The sequence below is a fragment of the Neopsephotus bourkii genome, unplaced genomic scaffold (assembly GCF_033783945.1).
Source record: "Neopsephotus bourkii isolate Nb327-2 ecotype Australia unplaced genomic scaffold, CSIRO-AGI_Nbou_v1 NB_718, whole genome shotgun sequence".
Classification (NCBI taxonomy): Eukaryota; Metazoa; Chordata; class Aves; order Psittaciformes; family Psittacidae; genus Neopsephotus; species Neopsephotus bourkii.
In genome coordinates, this window is record NW_026901217.1 from 1039168 (window position 1) to 1046173 (window position 7006).

The following is a 7006-nucleotide window of genomic DNA, read 5'->3' on the forward strand; positions in this document are numbered from 1 at the left end:
CCATCTGTCAAAACAAGCTCCCTTTAGAAGTACTTGCCTGTGGTTTGTTGCTCTAATCGAGCAGAGAAAGGTAGGCAATTATCTGTGTAGTAGGGGAATTGGTATTACTCTGGAGTACTAGAATCTGGTTAAGGATGCTTAAAAGCGCTAAAGTCAGCCAGCACCTACTTAAACAATAGCATACTATTTTTCCAGTGCAGCTTTACAATAGTTCTCATTGATCACATGTAATGCTGTCCTTATAAGAAACCACAATTACAGCCTTACCTGTGTGTCTCCTGTCCTTATGTCTGAGGTCCTCATTAAAATTTAAGACAAAACTTGATACCACTCATTTAACAGAGCACTGTCATCTACTGCTTAGCTTCTACTGTCATACTTCCTTCTTCTTTCCCTTGCAATAATTATTACAAAAACAACAAACCAAAAACAGTTGCATGAAAGCTAGATACTGTACATGTAATCAAAACCAGCATCCACCTAAGCACCAAGCTTCCGTGATGGATATGAGGCATGCTCACAACTGCATGTTCAAAACACAGTTTAAAAACTAGGTTTAAAAATAAAAAAAACCAAAACCCAACCAACCAAGAATAAAGCATCAACTCACAGTCATGGAGTATTAGTTTGAATCCCATAAATTAAAGTCACTCCCACAGGAGCCTCTGCTAACACCAATCCTGTCAAGAAAGAGCTGCCCATGACAAATACTTGAACCAGCACTAGAACCAGAGCAGCCAAATGTCTGGGAGGAAATCAGGCAAGAGTTAGATTTGACAGTCTGGTTCTTGGTGGTTACATGATACAAGACAAGCACCCAAGAAACTGGCTGCATTTTGGAACTGTCACTGCTGCTGGAGTGGTTGATGGGTGCTTTGCTTTTCCAAGCAGAGCACTGTTCCTCTGCTTCAACAAGAACAGTTAGGATCACAGTGCAGAGCATGAGCATCAGTCCTGCCATGCCTCCAGTAACAGGCACACCACCATTTCCAGAGTCCCTGCGTGTTATTTCCAGAGTGGGCCTGTGGTGTGGGGTGCCAACTGGGATCACATCTTTCTGGACAATGACAGCTTTGGTCAGAACAATCGAGTGCAATATGCTGCATATTTGTGCCCCTGTTCTTATCTGCTCTAATGTCTTGCATGAAGACCATGGTGTCTGGGTTGGCTCTTGTACTGCGTTTAAAGGCTGTGGTGCAAATGCTTCCTTTAGCAGAGAACATGTGGCAGTAGTCAAGACTGCTTTTGCTATTATGCCTGTGTGTATTCTGCTTTGATTGGACTGTGTAGATAGTGTGAATGTACCATTCTCGGCCAGCTGCCACCTTAAAAAAAATCCCACAAGCATGAAACCCCAGCAAGCCAGAACCACCCCCTCATACACATTTACTATATGCTGGGAAACACCAAGTCTCAGGTTGATTCAGACAGATGCCCCCAGTTTGATGCCAAATATGCCTAATTAAAGTCAATGGCAGAAATAGGCACATAGAGATAGGATTAATCTTTTCTTAATGCAGACTGCTGAAGTAGGTCAGATAAACTATGTTCTAAGACAGTCTACTTCTTTCTAGTGTTAATGAAGAAAAGCCACTGTATTTACCTAAGAAAAAACACTGGTCTTAATTTAAGCAAGCACCACCCACTCCAGGAGACAAAAAAAGACTTCGGGAATTTGAATGAATTTGACTTAAAGCAGGATGCAGACTTCTCTCTTCTTTTTTCACAAACCAACTATGTTATTTTTTTCCCCCCAGGTGCAGGAAAATCAAAATAATTTCTTAATTTTCTCCCTTGTAAAAGGCTCCCTTGGTAAGCTAAACCAGTGACTTCTGCTTGCAGCCACAGGTGTACATGTCTTCACCGAAAGCAAGGCTGAGAGAGAGTAGCTCAGGGTTACAAAGCAAGGCTGTCATTGTTTCTACACTGCTGTGGAGAAGGAAAAGAAATGTGTTGCTCAAGTCTGTCACCAACAAACAGTGCCCATGAATACCTGCATGCTGTGGTCTCCATCCTCAGCCATCTAAGCGGGAAAGAATTTTTGTGCTATACATATCAGACAACATACCTGGAAGAACAGAGTGGATAGCAGGCTGAAACCAATCAGAACCAGGCTGTTTTGCCAGAGGAAAAGCATCTGTGCCATCAGTCGCTAGACCACAAAACTCCAGGTTTCCAAAGACTCCTGCTTGTGTCTCTGGTGGACCTTTTTCCTAAAGGAAGTAAGTCTAATATTTCCAGATTCATGTGGAATATCTGGGATCTAAAAAATGCCTGCCACTGTAACTCATCATTTACATACCAGATCTTGAATCTGTACAAGAGGGAGGGTGAGTCAGTCAGACATTTGTATTCCTGGTTGTCTGGGCTGTACTTGGGCATGTACCCACCAGCTTCACTGCAAAGGAACACCTTCTCTATGGTACAGCTGAAGGAGTCACCGAGATTCTGAGCTGGATCAACCATCACTCAGCCATAGATTTCAGATCCTAATGAAGCAAATTAACACATTTTACATTATACCAGTCAATTTTAAATTATTAGATCAAGTTACAACCAACCACTGTTCTTTAAAATCCTCAGGACATGAATTATATAGCTTCAAGTGTGCCCTTGGCACATGAGCACACTCTGTTCCATCATTATTACTAATAATTTATCAAGGGCTTTGGTCTTATTTTCTGTTACAATTTGTATTGACGTGTGGCTCTTAACAGTGCAGCTCATTTTTAAGCAAGCTTTTCCCTTCTCTTCACTAGATGGCAACCCATATTCATGTATAAGAAACTACCCAGTGTGATACCATGATATCAAGCCAAATAAAGTTCTTAACTGGACATTTGGGTTTCAGAATGATAACTCAAATAAGGGACCAATTAAATACAGAATTATTTCTGGCCCAATACTACCATTACCAGGACTTTCCCTGGAAACTGATAACAGCTCCAGTGAGTAAGTACAGAGTGTGAGAGCACTGGGCCAGAGCTCCAAAACAAATCAAGAATGACTCTAAGCATCTTGGCTGAAGCCAGCTGCAGTTACTGTGCATCCAGCCTGTAACTGAGAACAGGCGCGTGACCAAGCTGAGGAGCCTCAGGTGTGCAAGAATTCAATTCCTGCATTTCTAACTAGAATAATTTCAGACTAGAACTTATTTAGTCCCCTCAAAATGGGGCAGAAAGTCCTATTCTTGACAGCTTGGAAGCAAAGCGACCAGAGTGAGGGAATATGTGATCATGTAGTAGCTAAGCAACAGTTTTCAGAACTGGGGTTTCAGATCTATGTACCTAAATACTACACCTACCTTTGGAATGCTTTTCCCCTCTGAGCCCATAAACAGAACCAAAGCCTGTTTCAATTACACTAAACTACATCATATTTTAGTGCTTCTGTATTCTTCTTTTCTGCAGTGCAAATACATAGACCACATAGGGGTTATAAAACTAGTGAAATATATACTCAGGTCTCGTTAAAAGTGGTTCTGTTTTAGCTTTCCTAATATGCTGAATGCACAATTGACTTTTTTACCTTTACATCAGCCATGTCATGCACAAAGGTGAGCCTCAGTTCAGACTGCAAACCAAAATGTTGCCAGCCACCAATGGCAGCAAGGGAGTGGAAGCCACAGGAGACAGAGAGAGGTACCTGCAGAGTTACATATGACTGCACCACCCCATTTAAGGCCTGAAAAACATCAGGTACCAGGATACTACATGCAACCTGAAAAAAAATTCCTTCCACTGCCAATCCTGCATTCTCATGAGCTGTACATTTCAAACCTAGGAAAAAAAAATCCTGCATGGAAACACTGTTCATCTGTTACTGACATCAGTATTATTTCAGGTGCTGCAAACCCCCTCACTTGATAGTGTCCCCAGATCCTTGTCAATTTAACATTAACAGGGTTCATGCCTCTCCAAAATGAAATCAAATACAAATACAGAAATTAGTCCTGTCACTGTCCTGGGTTCAGCAGTGGCAGTCATTTTTCTCCTTCTTGGTAGCTGGTGCAGTGCTGTGTTTTGACTTTCGGGCTGGGAACAGAGCTGATAACAATGATGTTTTGGTTTGGCCGAGGACTTTGTGAGCCTCATGCTCTGCCAGGGAGGAGGGAAGCCGGGAGGAAGCAGAGACAGGACACCTGACCCAAACTGACCAAAGAGGTATTCCATACCACAGCACGTCATGCCCAGGATGTAACTGGGAGTTACACGGAAGGGCTAAGTGGACTGCAGGGTTGGAGGAGGTATCAGTTGGTGCTTGGTCAGCCTGGGGGGGCCGAGTTATCGGTCGCCTGGTGCTGAGGTGTTGTATTCTCTTCCCTTGTTATTTCCTTTATCATTACTATTATTGGTGGCAGCAGTAGTGATTTGTGTTATACCTTAGTTACTAAACTGTTCTTATCTCAACCCGTGGGAGTTGCATTATTTTTGATTCTCCTCTCCATCCCCCTGGGAACAGGGGAGGGCAAGAAGGGGGGGGAGTGAGTGAAAAGCTGTCTGGCTGGGGTTAAACCACAACAGTAACAATTTCCTTTACAACAGCTTGAACTCTATAGATTCTAGCCCCCTGAAACAAGGCAGTTTAAAACTATGGTCTGAGATATAGAAGTCTCTCTACAAACAAGCGACAACCAAGCAACCAGAATGGGCAGTCAAGCCCATTAGTAAATAAATCTTCTTTGGCCACAGAACATCAGTTAAGCACCTATGGAATGGGAAAGCATCAAGCTGCTGAACCAAGACTAAATATGGAGTCAGCACAGAGGGTCTACAGCCCCCTGCAATTTAAGTGCAATTGCTGTAGGGTGCTTGTGCCTGGGGTTATTTTACAAGTAAATGCAATTTGCTCTGCACAGAGGAGACACCTGCCTGCCCTGTGATCAATATTTGATGTAATTCAAATCAAATACCTGTAACAACATCCTGTTTTACTCAGGGAAATTATGTTAAAAAAGTCGTATTTTGGGTAAACTTCTTTTTGCTTGTTTCTTATCAACCAAGCTTCTGTTTATAAGATCTCACCTATGTGACAGCTCTGCTTAAAGCCAGAATACTGTAAGCATAAATTAGAGCTTCTAATTAAGACTGTTTTGGGTTTTTTTGTAAAGAACTTTTTTTTTTTTCCTGCAGCCTTAAAATACATTTCCAGGTTTAGGAACATACTTTACTTCTATAAGACAGCAAAACTGTAGGGCTTTAGGTGATGGCACAAAGTACATACACAGTTTGGAAAAGCTCTTCTGAGTCAAAAAAAGAGTTTCTAGAATCCAGAGCAGAAGCAACAGCAGTGCAGTAAACTGTGCTCAGTTACCAGGAAGATTAATCATGGCTGTGCACAGAAATACAGTGCAAATGAACAAATATTTCCTTCTAAAAACATTTATGCTAAGGGAACACATCCCAAACTGCCTGCATAGTGACTAAATCCTTCCTCATGCAATCCTTAGTAACAGTTTACATTAGACTCATGCTTCCAAAATCTTCTGTAGAGAGAGGAAGGCACTTCACTGTCACATACCTGCTCATCTGTGCCAACGGAGCCACTGCAGTACGTCAGCAGTTGAGACATTTTGTAGTAGCTGTTCAACTCCCAAAGGCAAGCGTCAGGTTTGAGGTTCTGGTAGAAACACAAGGTTTTGGCAGATCACAGAGTACTGCTGTACTGGTAAGGTGACATTTCTCCAGTCGCTTTGAGGTTTTGAGTTTCCTCTGTAACAAACTCATGTTTGGTCTGAATCTCATAGTCCAGTAGGTTGGAGCACTTGTGGCATCCCACATGAGTGCCATCTGGGCTACGTGTTAGCTCAAAGTTGGATAAGGGGCTTGTGAAGATGACTGGCAGCATTCCTAAAACATAAATGTCACATGACCCATTTAACATCTTGAATGGAAAAAAGCAAATGAAGTATTAATTAACTGCTTGTGAACATATATTTAGAGCTGTAGTCTGGAAACAGGAGCTATGGATACCCAGCGTTTCATCCATAAATTAAACTTGCAACTGGCAAGTTGTTCATTAAAAACTGATTATTCATGATTCTGCCACAGTACAGCAAACAGCTACAGAGACAAACCCATGGGGGAGGAAAAATGCAAAGCAGCATTTGTTAATTAACACTCACCACTTGATGCTTACCATCCATATGGGGCATTGTGACTGTTAGTCAGATCAGATTGGGATGGTCAGGATCATCTGGACCTGCATAGCGAATTTTAGCTGAGAAAGGCTCTGCTCCTACTGTTCCTGTGATGCGAGGCTGGCAAAGACCTGAAGAAAGGGAAAAGACAGGTTGTGAGATGCCTGCTAAACTGTTGTGTCAGTGTTAAGCAGCTTGAAAATGTCTGTCCATAGAGACAGGTCAGAAAAACGCAGAAACACTGACATGCTAGTTAGGGAGTTCCTCAAAGCCCTGCCCATGCTGCTCAGTCTAAACCCTAGGGAAAAAAAAGAATTAACTAACATATGAGCATTAATTCCCTAGGACAAAACACCCCATAGCAGACCTCCATCATCTGCACACACTGCCTCACCTTTTCCTAATAAAGACTACCTAACTCCCAGCATCAAAAACTTTCCTTCCTCTCTTTTACTGTATAAATTGGACTTAGCAGCTCCAGACCTGCATCACCTTTGGCATTCACAGCTCAAGCTGCACACTGAAGCCTGCCTGAAAATATATAGAGTCCAAGGAGATGGATCTGGTGCTAGTAAAAAAAACATTGGAGTCCACTTCCCTCATAGGGCTGGTAACACCATCACTCCCACTTGGAGCACTGACAAGCCAGCGGTAGAGGGTCAGGGTATCACTGATGTTTTCCATGGCATAGATGGATCCAGTTTTATCGAAGTCTGAATACTTGGGATTGCGTGCCTATGGATTGGCATTTACACAAAATGAAGGGGGTTATCTATTCTTCCTTACAACTGCTCCAGGAAAGCAAACTGCTAAGCATCATTCTATCAGAACCATGCTTATTACTAAAAGTGTGTCAGCTAAATAAAA